Raw genomic sequence first — 12,026 nt, forward strand, 5'->3', positions numbered from 1 at the left:
TGCGTCGCCGTTACGCTAAGAATAGGAACTTTCCAGTGGAGCGCTATAGAGAGCTGGAATGGGACGGAGAGCAGTTCCTTCTGAACTTCGTTACCGACTTCTATGGTCATTGGCTGGACGCCTACGCGTACGGGACTACTCAACACGAGGGAATCATGCGACTTATCCATATACTGCCTTCCCCTTGGAGCGAGTGGACCGCTCAAGCCTCAGTATCCTACACTTGGTTTAGCCCGCCCAAATACACGCCTCGAGGAGTCTTCGTCGGCCTAATAGGAGTTTTACTTCCGGCCATGTCTGCCGCCGTTGACGGACCTGTTAGGTTAGGTATACTGAAAAGCATGTTTCGAGCAAGTTTCGCTCTAATAGAATCTTGCTTGTATACGTAAAACTCTATAATCCACTTTTAACCCGATTCAGTATTATTCGAGCAGTTTCGCACGAATAGAATCAGTATATTATTACATTGTGTTTGCTTGTGCATTTAGAAGATGTTTTATAAACATTTGAATGTATAAGAAGCAAACAAAGTCTAAGTCTTTTGCTTAGTAGACTGGTTGTGGGCGTCGTCCACTTTAAGGTAACACAGTCAGTTCTATGCAATGCTTTGCAAAAGAAAAAGAAGAATTTCACAACCCAGATAGGCTTAGACTACCTATCGTGAAAGGTTGCAATGTCAGTCCGATTATTTCTAAGCCTTACTGAAATAAGATGACGTTGGTGTGGTATAGCACTGAATGGATCTAACAGCAAGACGTGTCTTTATGCTATCTACTGAAAGACTAGGTCTTGATAAAATACTATTTCTTAATCTACATACGTTAGCATTGAGCATACGGTATTAATTATGCACTACTTTGACTTATCAAATGGTGCGGGTTTTTCGCAACCCAATAATCCTGATATATTGGGTAGTGGTGATTAATATCTAGCGGTGCTAGGATTGCTATTATGTTGAATCGTGCGCGAGGTGAGTCTCGTTTGATAATGTCCTCAAGAGGAGCTTGAACAAGGTTTTATTATTCGGAAAACTGGCCAGTTGGAGTTTTATTACTCTATGAATAATAAATAAGTGTTTCTTGCTAAGTCCACTCTTGGAATTAATAAGATGTTAATTAATTAAGTCCATAGCAGACATTAATTAATTAATGGACATTTATATCTTAAGCGCGGGAAATATATAATATAAATAATGGAAACCCGGATTACTTATAATTTCGGATTTGGATGGGGAGTGCAATATTACTTCTGTAGTGGCTGCTCGTAATATTCCAATATAAGCTTGTATTAAATTGTGGGTTCAATTTAATTAGTTAAAAACTAATTGGGCGAGCCCATATCCAAAACATTCCATAGATCCCTGTCTGGGCCCAAAAGGAACTTAATATAAATAGGAGAATAAAGGAGACAGACAATTTTCATACTTGAAATTTTCGAAATTTTCGGCCCCCCAGCTGAAGGAGATTTCGATTTCTACTCCTTTTCCCAAAAGGATTTCTTCTGTCTTCTTTATTCGAGTCCTAGTATTTTGATAAGATCAGCCCACACTGATATTGGAATACAGTTCGGGAACCAGAGAGAAGATCCGTGGTCTAGTATTGAAGATCATCACGTGGAGAAGGCGCAAGCAATCGTCGATTCTTTGGAGAATCAAATCGGTAACTCTAAACCGTAATTCATGTTTAGGATTTACTTTCTTTAAGCATGAATTATTTGCGTTCTAGCATGCAATTATCTGTTTAACATGTGAATTGATTAATCGCATAATCGGTCAAATAGATCCGTGTCTAGTTTATTTATTTGTACAAGTCTTCCGCTGTGCAAGGGGCACCAAACCCCAGCAATTGGTATCAGAGCCAATTTTTGGCTCTGATTATGTGGATTAATTTCATGTTATGTGAATTGCTTGAATGCATCAAGAAAATTACATAGCTACATGTTTATCATATTTACGTGAGTTTGATTAAACTGTATATAATTTTGTTTCATTACTGTTTCTTTTAATTGAATTAAATGAAAGAAATTCTTTCAAGTAATGATAATCACGTGGAGTGTTGAATTTGATTATTAATCAAATTGGATTCAAATTCTTTCACAACGTGAGTTTCACGCCATGAAATCGTTCTCCTTTGAATGACGCTACAAACTCCAGCTTCGACGCCTTCAAGACGTTGAGCAGCTCGCGATCAGCGCGGCTTGGGCGTTCTGCCAGACTGGCCAAGCTGTGACGTTGGGCAGTTCGATAGGCTGGATAGTTTCGTTCAAGCTGGCTCCGACGCCTTCGAGCGACGGAGGGAACAGCAGCGGCAGCGACGATGCAAGACAGCAGGTTTCCGGCGGCGACAGTTTTACGAGTGGGAGCCCTTCATGGGCAGTTTCCGGGCTCGGAGGAAGCTGTTGTCGCAGAGGCTGCAAAGGCGACGTCGCAGCAGCGACGAGCAGAAACGCAGCAGCGCCGGAGAGGAAGCAGCAGTTGGCGATCGTCCAACACGTCGCTGGGCAGCGGGCTGTTGTGACAGCGGCTGCGGTGAACATGCAGCGCCTGCGGAGCAGTGGGAGCTCCGCGCGCAGCGAGTTGCAGCGCTGCGTAGGCGACGTCACAGTAGCGACGACGACGCAGCAACAGCAGCGACGGTAAGGGAAGTCCGGCAGTGCGAGTGGGAGCCTCCGAAGGCGGCTGCCCGGACTCGTGCGGTGTAGCCGAGCATGGTTCGGCTAAGATTGTTTCCAAATTTGATTAGGGTTTCCAAATCCTTAGATTCAATTTTGGAAAGAAATCAAGATTAATTTGGAAATAAGATTTGAATATATCTTTTGTGGATTTTATATATTATATAAGATTTGATTTTGTATTAAATCATGGATTAATTATAGATTTTATCCTTATTTTATGGATTTGTAGGGATTTAATTCCTAGGTGAATCCTAGTTAAATTTGGATAATGACAATCTAATTTTTATTTATATCCTATGGATTAATGTGGACTTATCCCTATACAAATCCTAGTTGGATTTAGATAATGATAATATTAATTTATTCTTATCCTGTGAATTTATATGAATTTATTCATAGATAATTTCTAGATGGATTTGGATAATAATAATATAATATTTTATTCTTATCTTATAGATTTATATGGATTTGTTCCTAGATAAATTTTGGATAGATTTGAATAATTATAATATAATATTATCGTATTCTATGGATTTATATGGATTTAATCCAAGATAAATCCTAGATGAATTAGGATAAACATTTATATTAATTTATTTTATCCTATGGATTTGAATAGATTTAATTCTATTAAGACAAATTTTAGATGAATTAAAATAAGTATTAATCCAAGTAATCCTTATCTTTTGGATATATATCCTAGATAGATTAGGATGTTAATGATATATAAGAAAATCCTTATTTAATTGGATTTAGATAAATTTGTTTGTCTAAGAAATCCTAAGCAATGTTTGATATATTCTAGATGTCTATTCTAAATAGTATTAAGATTTGTATAAATCTTAGTTGATAGGATTTTATTTTTATCTTATGGATTATGATGGAATTGTTTCTATCTAGTAATATCCTAGTGTGATTTAAATAATGATAATCCTTAATCAACGTTATCTTGAATTGAAGGATTTGATTTTATCAAAATAAAATCTAGAATAATCCTAAATGGATTTAGATAGTTAACACTATCTTGATAAATCCTAAATGAATTTGGATAATTATTATCCAAGATAAAACTTAATTATTTAATTGATTCTCCCTTGACTAGATTAAATAATTTTCGATAATTATCATGTGTGTTTAAATGCCATGCTTAAATGGATTTATCTGTTTATTTGGTGTTTATCTATTTCAAGTGGATTATCTGCTTTATCTGCTTATGTGATAATTATGCAAAAACCATATAAAAATATCTAAGTGATGATTACAACAAGTGCGTTGTATACGGTCTCCATCGGTTGGTTTGCAAATTTATGAAGCTAGTTTCTAATATTATCGCCACCCATGCTGTGGGGACAATAATCCTAAGAAATAGCAAGTTCATAAGGGCACAGACTTCTCAAATATAAATAGTATGAACTAGAAAGTAGTTTCTGATATTATCGCCACCCATGCTGTGGGGACAATAATCCTAAGAAATTACAAGTTTCAGAAGTTCAAACAGAATTTATGAGATAGTTTGGTTTTGTTATCAGCACATGAGCATTGTTATGGGAGTGTGTTGTAGAAACAAGATTCTGTAATGCTAAATCTGATGGTTGAGCTTAGGCAACATTTGGCGGCCATGCCCTGCTGCGGTCTCTGGACTATTCGTCGGTGTTGTGACCAGTAAAAATGCTAAAATTTTAATGCGTATTGACCTCTGCTTGAGGGTACAAAATTTTAATTTTACAGTTGCAAGATACATAATTGTTTTGTGGTTATTTGCGATTATGTATTGAGCATGAGTATGTGATAATAAGTTTATTTGCCAAATCTTCATTATGTCATTTAATATTTGTCACCGATCCTTAAAGAAAGTAAACTCGAATGCCTAAACTAAGTAGACTGGAAACGAAAATGGATAAGATTCTCATCACTGAAAGCTTGGAGTTTATACTCAATGATTCATGTCCTCCAATTCCTCGACATAATTCCACGAAGAATGTTCAAGAATGCATTATGCATGTACTTGACAAGTTCTTTGAGGAATAAGGTCAAGTTATTTTCCTTTAAGTAGCACGACAAGTCTTGGTTAATGACGATGAAAGATGGATATCAATAGAATCTGTCAAGATGATTCGATTGGAATATCCTATAGTGACAGAATGTTTTGAGGATCTTTTGATCACTCAAATAGTTTCTGACACACAAGTCATCGCCTAAAATAATAAGAATTGACTACAAGAAGGTTTAACTGAAAAGTAGAAAATCTTCAGATTAATAGTCGTTATATTACTGTTAGAGGAAAGTAACATGATGGATGGCGAATTCATAAAGGCTGCATTTTTCTTAAGTCCTAGTTCATTTGAACAAAAGACTAGATATGGAAATGGGACAGCCTGAATTGTCATCAAAGTTTGTTTAAAGCGAGAAAAGATGCTTTGTGAGTTGGATTGACCTATTTTATAGAAGGACAATGACTTACATGACAATGCAACTTCTAAGTAAGAGATCTTGATCCAGTTAGGCTTTTGTTGCAGTGGGAGCTATTAATGCTCAACTATTGTTTTATGGTTGATGCTTAAGGCATCATAGTATTAAAATAATATAAGTGCGACAAGGTTGAGTATTCAACAACACATCAACTTCTTAATCATTGAATGATAAAGTATTTATGACTCTTAGTCTTACGGCCAAGAAAATACTTAGCAATTGTTCGAACTGATCTAGACTATCAAGATTTTAACATTTCGTTAAATAGCTTGAGAGTTGAGAAAGTCTGTTTGATGCACTATGAGTTAGAATCATTTGATTTTTCAAGAGATTCAGAATACTTATAGAAGTGCAACATAGAAAGACTAGCAAGTCTCAATGGTTTACACCATAAGGAGACGAGCAAAGAGTTATGATCAGTAGTGGGAGTCTAATCTCCATTAACGAATCTAAACATTCATCTAATGAATGGGATAGTTATGTAAGAAGGAATCGAAGTCTTTCTAAGACAAGTTTGATTAAGTAATGAGTTGTACTCATTAAAATCTTATCATTGATGGGATAAACATTAAAGAAACTACCAACATCAGTACCTTCTATAAAACACGAGTTGTAGACTAGAGTGTCTCTAGTCTAGCACATCTCAGGTGTAATGTTGTTCCAACACGTGTTGGAAAAGTGTCCAAGAAATTGGAGTTGTGTACTGAGGCATGTTTTAAGGTTTGTCCCAAATGATGTAAGGTTATAAGTTCTGTAATCTTCAAAGATATAATTCTTGTATAAAGATCAAGAGATGAACTACAAGCCTAACAGCGTGATAACTCTCAAAATAAAGAGAGAGATATCAGATTTTCCACATTACCAAGAAGTCATACAATTAGAAACTTTTGCACTAATAAAATCAATTTCAGTACCTAAGATTGTAAGAACTATGTCGTAGTGGGAGCGTTCCACTGGAACACAACAAGTTCATGGGTCTGAGAGTGTCGTAAGACTCAGTCATAGATTAACTTGAACATAATCCCTTTAACTACAATGTAGTATTGGTTAATTTGGATAATCATCTTTGAAAAGGTGATAGATTCCATATTACAATCTATGATAGACAACATATTTTACAAGAATTGCAATGCTACCTACAAGCTGTGTCAGTCAGTGGGAGCAAGTATCTTTGCAAGTGTAAATGTGGATCTCAAATTGCTAGACAGTGACAATGGGTTATGCCCAAAGAGAATTATCTTCTCGCTATCGTTGTGCTAGGATTTATTTGATCCTATTGTCTATTAGAACTTACATAAATTAGAATGTATGTATTATGATTGTCAAGACAGCCTTCTATAAATAGAAGTCTTGAGGAAATCATCTACTAGAACATTCTAATGGATATGTAATTAAGGGCAAGAAACGCATGATTGGAAGCTAATATAGATCTTCGTGGTCTTAGGCAAACATCTAAATCAGAGTATATGTGTTTTATTAAAATTGTCAAATATTTGGAATTTGACTTTTGCCCATAGCAGTGCTGTAAGCACAAGGAAGTTGAAAGTGCATTAAATATGGTATTATTGGCACTCTACGATGATGAAATCTACAAAAGTTGCAAAGAACTAAGATTGACATCTGACGTAGGAAACCGGTTGTCTGCTAGATTGCTAGATAAAGGATTTAAGAGAAACTAATTACATTCTTAGCATCTAAGTCCTTTTAAGATTGCTAGAAAGAATGTTGAGATTCTCTTAGGAATCCTATATCTACACATTGCTTGGAACATTTTAGCATTAGATATTCCATGAAAAGGCTTATACCTTTCAAGATGGAATTGTCTTGTCTCTAGTCAAGTGTCGTTTGACGCTTAGTGAGATCAAGAATTATGAGACTAGTTTCGGAGATAGTTGTCTCATGTATGCTATAATGTGTACTAAGTTTGATATTAGTTGTGCTTATGCATGAAAAGCGTATATCATATTAACCATGGTAAAGGACTTTGATTGAGGTAAAGAGTATACCATAGTGCTTGAGAAAGACTAATTGCTATATTCTAGTTTACCAGTCATTCATGTAATGTCCTTGGGGTTACACTGACTTAGTTTTATGACTAATCAGTGATCGAGTAAGTCATCCTCTGAATATGTGTTTACCTTAGGAGTATCTTCCTAATAGCTTTAATCGTAAGTTTGAGTATGCCTATGAGTATTACATTTGAAGTATGACTCTAGTGAAGGCTAACTCAAGGGACACACGAGCTAATAAAGCTAAGCAATCACATAGAGAGATGAAATTAATTAAAGATCAAGTACGCAACAAAGACATTATGGTGGAAAAGATATGATCAGAGAACAACCAAGCAGATTTTTCATATAAAACGCCTTTGTGGCAACATGTTCACACATGATGTGTAATGAATGGTGGTTCGATATATCTAGTCCCAATACCTGCTTTGTGTATAAGTGGGAGAGTTTTTGGCAGTGGGTATACTCGAAAGCATGTTTTGAGTATAAGTGGGAGATTGTTAGGTTAGGTATACTGAAAAGCATGTTTCGAGCAAGTTTCGCTCTAATAGAATCTTGCTTGTATACGTAAAACTCTATAATCCACTTTTAACCCGATTCAGTATTATTCGAGCAGTTTCGCACGAATAGAATCAGTATATTATTACATTGTGTTTGCTTGTGCATTTAGAAGATGTTTTATAAACATTTGAATGTATAAGAAGCAAACAAAGTCTAAGTCTTTTGCTTAGTAGACTGGTTGTGGGCGTCGTCCACTTTAAGGTAACACAGTCGATTCTATGCAATGCTTTGCAAAAGAAAAAGAAGAATTTCACAACCCAGATAGGCTTAGACTGCCTATCGTGAAAGGTTGCAATGTCAGTCCAATTATTTCTAAGCCTTACTAAAATAAGATGACGTTGGTGTGGTATAGCACTGAATGGATCTAACAGCAAGACGTGTCTTTATGCTATCTACTGAAAGACTAAGTCTTGATAAAATACTATTTCTTAATCTACATACGTTAGCATTGAGCATACGGTATTGATTATGCACTACTTTGACTTATCAAATGGTGCGGGTTTTTCGCAACCCAATAATCCTGATATATTGGGTAGTGGTGATTAATATCTAGCGGTGCTAGGATTGCTATTATGTTGAATCGTGCGCGAGGTGAGTCTCGTTTGATAATGTCCTCAAGAGGAGCTTGAACAAGGTTTTATTATTCGGAAAACTGGCCAGTTGGAGTTTTATTACTCTATGAATAATAAATAAGTGTTTCTTGCTAAGTCCACTCTTGGAATTAATAAGATGTTAATTAATTAAGTCCATAGCAGACATTAATTAATTAATGGACATTTATATCTTAAGCGCGGGAAATATATAATATAAATAATGGAAACCCGGATTACTTATAATTTCGGATTTGGATGGGGAGTGCAATATTACTTCTGTAGTGGTTGCTCGTAATATTCCAATATAAGCCTGTATTAAATTGTGGGTTCAATTTAATTAGTAAAAAGCTAATTGGGCGAGCCCATATCCAAAACCTTCCATAGATCCCTGTCTGGGCCCAAAAGGAACTTAATATAAATAGGAGAATAAAGGAGACAGACAATTTTCATACTTGAAATTTTCGGGAACCAGAGAGAAGATCCGTGGTCTAGTATTGAAGATCATCACGTGGAGAAGGCGCAAGCAATTATCGATTCTTTGGAGAATCAAATCGGTAACTCTAAACCGTAGAATTCATGTTTAGGATTTACTTTCTTTAAGCATGAATTATTTGCGTTCTAGCATGCAATTATCTGTTTAACATGTGAATTGATTAATCGCATAATCGGTCAAATAGATCCGTGTCTAGTTTATTTATTTGTACAAGTCTTCCGCTGTGCAAGGGGCACCAAACCCCAGTAGGACCTCCACTCCATCCGCCAACGCAAAGGTACTCGCCAGGAACAGCACGTCAGATGAAGTATCGCGATGATGAGGAGCCGCACGTTGCTCGTGTTCCCCGTAGAAGGACTATTAGGATGCGCGTTTCGGCCCCTCGAAGGATCATAAGAGAGGCCGAAGAGATGCTTACTTCGATTCCTTCGCCCCTAAGCAACAAGAGGAAGGACGAGGAGATGGGATCGTTCGACAGAGGAGAGAATTCGAACGCGGAGAGTGTCGGAGAGTCGGGAGAACCCGAAGAGGACGAGGGCGGAGATGTCTAGTGCCCGAAGAGAAATTTTGTTTTCTTTTCCCCACGTTTTCAATTTCTAGAACTTCTTTTTATGTTGTTATTTTCTTCCGCGATTATATCGCTCTTTTCCATTCATTGTACCAAGACCTTTTGGGATCACTTTTGAGATTTAATGGGGAATTCGTACCTTTCGTTCTACTATGGCAATGAAGCCGTCTTCACTCTTTTCTATCCTTATTGCATGAACATACTTGCTCGTTTTATTATCTTCCAAGTGTTTTCCACCTGATGGTGCAACCTTATTATGTTCTCTATTTCCTTACAACTGCTATTGTATGGTCTTCCTTTAGACCCTGCTTGTGAATGAAATAAAAAAAAAAAAAAAAAAAATCTTTTCTTCCTTTCAAAGTACCCTATCACTATCTTGAGAATTTAAGTACGCTAACAATTCGAGTGTGATAAATCAGAATGCCGCCTAGACGCAACGTGAGGAACGAGGAACCTACCTCCCAGGCTTCGGTAGAAGAAAGTGTGACGCAACCAAGACCGTCGTCACCACCACCACCTCCACGAGTAGACAGGGAAGTCGTGAAGCTTTTCCTTGACCAAAAGCCTCCTACCTTCGACGAGATGGGTGAACCTGCAAAAGCTGAAACTTGGATACGTGCCTTAGAACGCATCTTCAAGACCTTAGTGTGCAACGATGCGGAGAAGATGATCTGTGTGACGCATCAGCTGACCGGGTCCGCCGATTTCTGGTGGGACACTAAGTTAAAGACCATGCCCCAGGATCGCATAGACGAGATAACTTGGGAAGAATTCAAGACTGAGGTTTACGACAAGTACGTACCCAAGAGCTACCGCAAGACAAAAGCCACCGAGTTTCACAACCTCACCAAAGGACGCCTGTCCGTAACCGAGTATGACCGTGCACTTTGTTACATGACCCGCTGCCAGAACAGACCGATACCCATGAGAAGCTGGCTGACAAGTTTCGTGAGGGTCTTAGGCACGAGATTAGGATGGCATTGGCAGTCCGTGGAACCCTTACGTACGCCGAGGCGCTAGTCCTCGCACTCGATGTAGAGGCAGCAATGCCAAAGGAGAGGAGCGCGGGGAACACCGCCATGACATTACCCCCGCCACGTCCTAACCATGATAAGAGGAGATGGGAGGAGAGTAGGATTCTCTATGACAACAAGCCATACCGCCCCACTCAGAACAGGCCGCCGTACGGAGGAGGACAGACTTCGTTCAATCCAAGGAACGACCCCCGTGCCAGACCACCTCAGTGTAACGTTTGCGCCAGGTACCATTTCGGGAAGTGTAGAGGACCGAACCCGACTAGGTGCTTCAACTGTGGAGGGAACGGTCATTTCTCGAGGGAGTGCCCGAGCAAGAATGTGGGAAACGGGTCGAGGCAGAACCATCAGGGTTTCCGTCAGCAGCCGAGGGCGCCACCTACGAGCTCAGGAGCAAACCGGGATCAACCACTGCGGCTGCAACAGCCTGTCCGCCCAAGACTTCCCGCCCCGACTAGAGCGTATGCTATAAGTCAGAAGCAGCCCAAGATCGAGCAAGGGAAGCCCGATGGTGGAAATTTAGCAGGTATAGGCGAAATCCTTGATACCCCTATTGTTGTTTTGTTCGACACGGGGGCATCTCATTCGTTCATCTCTGAGTTATGTGTGCATACCTTAAGCTTGCCTACTAGGAAGTCCGAACATAGATTGATGGTGTCCTCACCAATAGGAGGAATGATAGAGATCTCTCGGTTTTGCTTGAACGTAGAAATCGTACTAGGAGAACTTAAGTTAGTTGCTCACGACCTGCGAGTTATGGCGATGAGAGACGTTGACGTAATCTTAGGAATGGATTAGTTAACTGCGAACTTTGCGACGATTAGTTGTAAGAAGCGACAGATAACCCTACAAGCCCCGGGTACGGAACCCGCCGTGTACCACGGAATCTCGATGAACCGACGAATCGTTGTAGTCTCTGCGTTACAAGCCACCGCCATGTTGAGGAAAGGACGCCCGACCTACCTTGTCTATCTCCACGGAGAAGAGAAGGAAGAATCGAGGCTTGAAGACGTTGCTGTCGTACTAGATTTTCCCGACGTTTTTCCCGAGGAGTTACCTGGACCGCCGCCAGATAGGCAGTTAGAATTTACGATCGATCTTGAACCTGGAGCCGCACCTATATCGAAGGCGCCGTACCGCATGGCACCTAAGGAGTTAGAGGAATTAAAGATTCAACTGCAAGAGCTCATGGACTTAGGTTTCGTTAGGCCCAGTGTTTCGCCATGGGGCGTACCGGTGCTCTTCGTTAAGAAGAAAGACGGGTCAATGAGAATGTGTATCGACTATAGAGAGTTGAACAAATTGACCCTCAAGAATAAATAGGTGAAGAAAAATCTTTTGAATTTAAGTATACTTAGAGTAAAATAAATGTTTGTTGTGATATTTATATATGGCATTCGAGTATTCAGGAGCATACGTAAATGCTAATTTGTCGGAAAAAAACGAAGGTAGGGGCGACGACGTATGGAGGAAAAAGGAAAGGAAAACGTGGAGTCGTATGGAGGTTCTAACTTCGCACCTTTGCAGGAGGATGACGAGACTCGGCTGGCACATGCATCAGAAATCATCAGTGAATCCCCTTGTTCAAGAGATTGGTCTAGCATTTTGAAAGTATTAAGCACACAA

This window comes from Salvia hispanica, chromosome 2, assembly GCF_029641045.1.
Source record: "Salvia hispanica isolate PSC_SH4W2 chromosome 2, Shi_PSC_v1, whole genome shotgun sequence".
In the NCBI taxonomy this organism is placed as follows: domain Eukaryota; kingdom Viridiplantae; phylum Streptophyta; class Magnoliopsida; order Lamiales; family Lamiaceae; genus Salvia; species Salvia hispanica.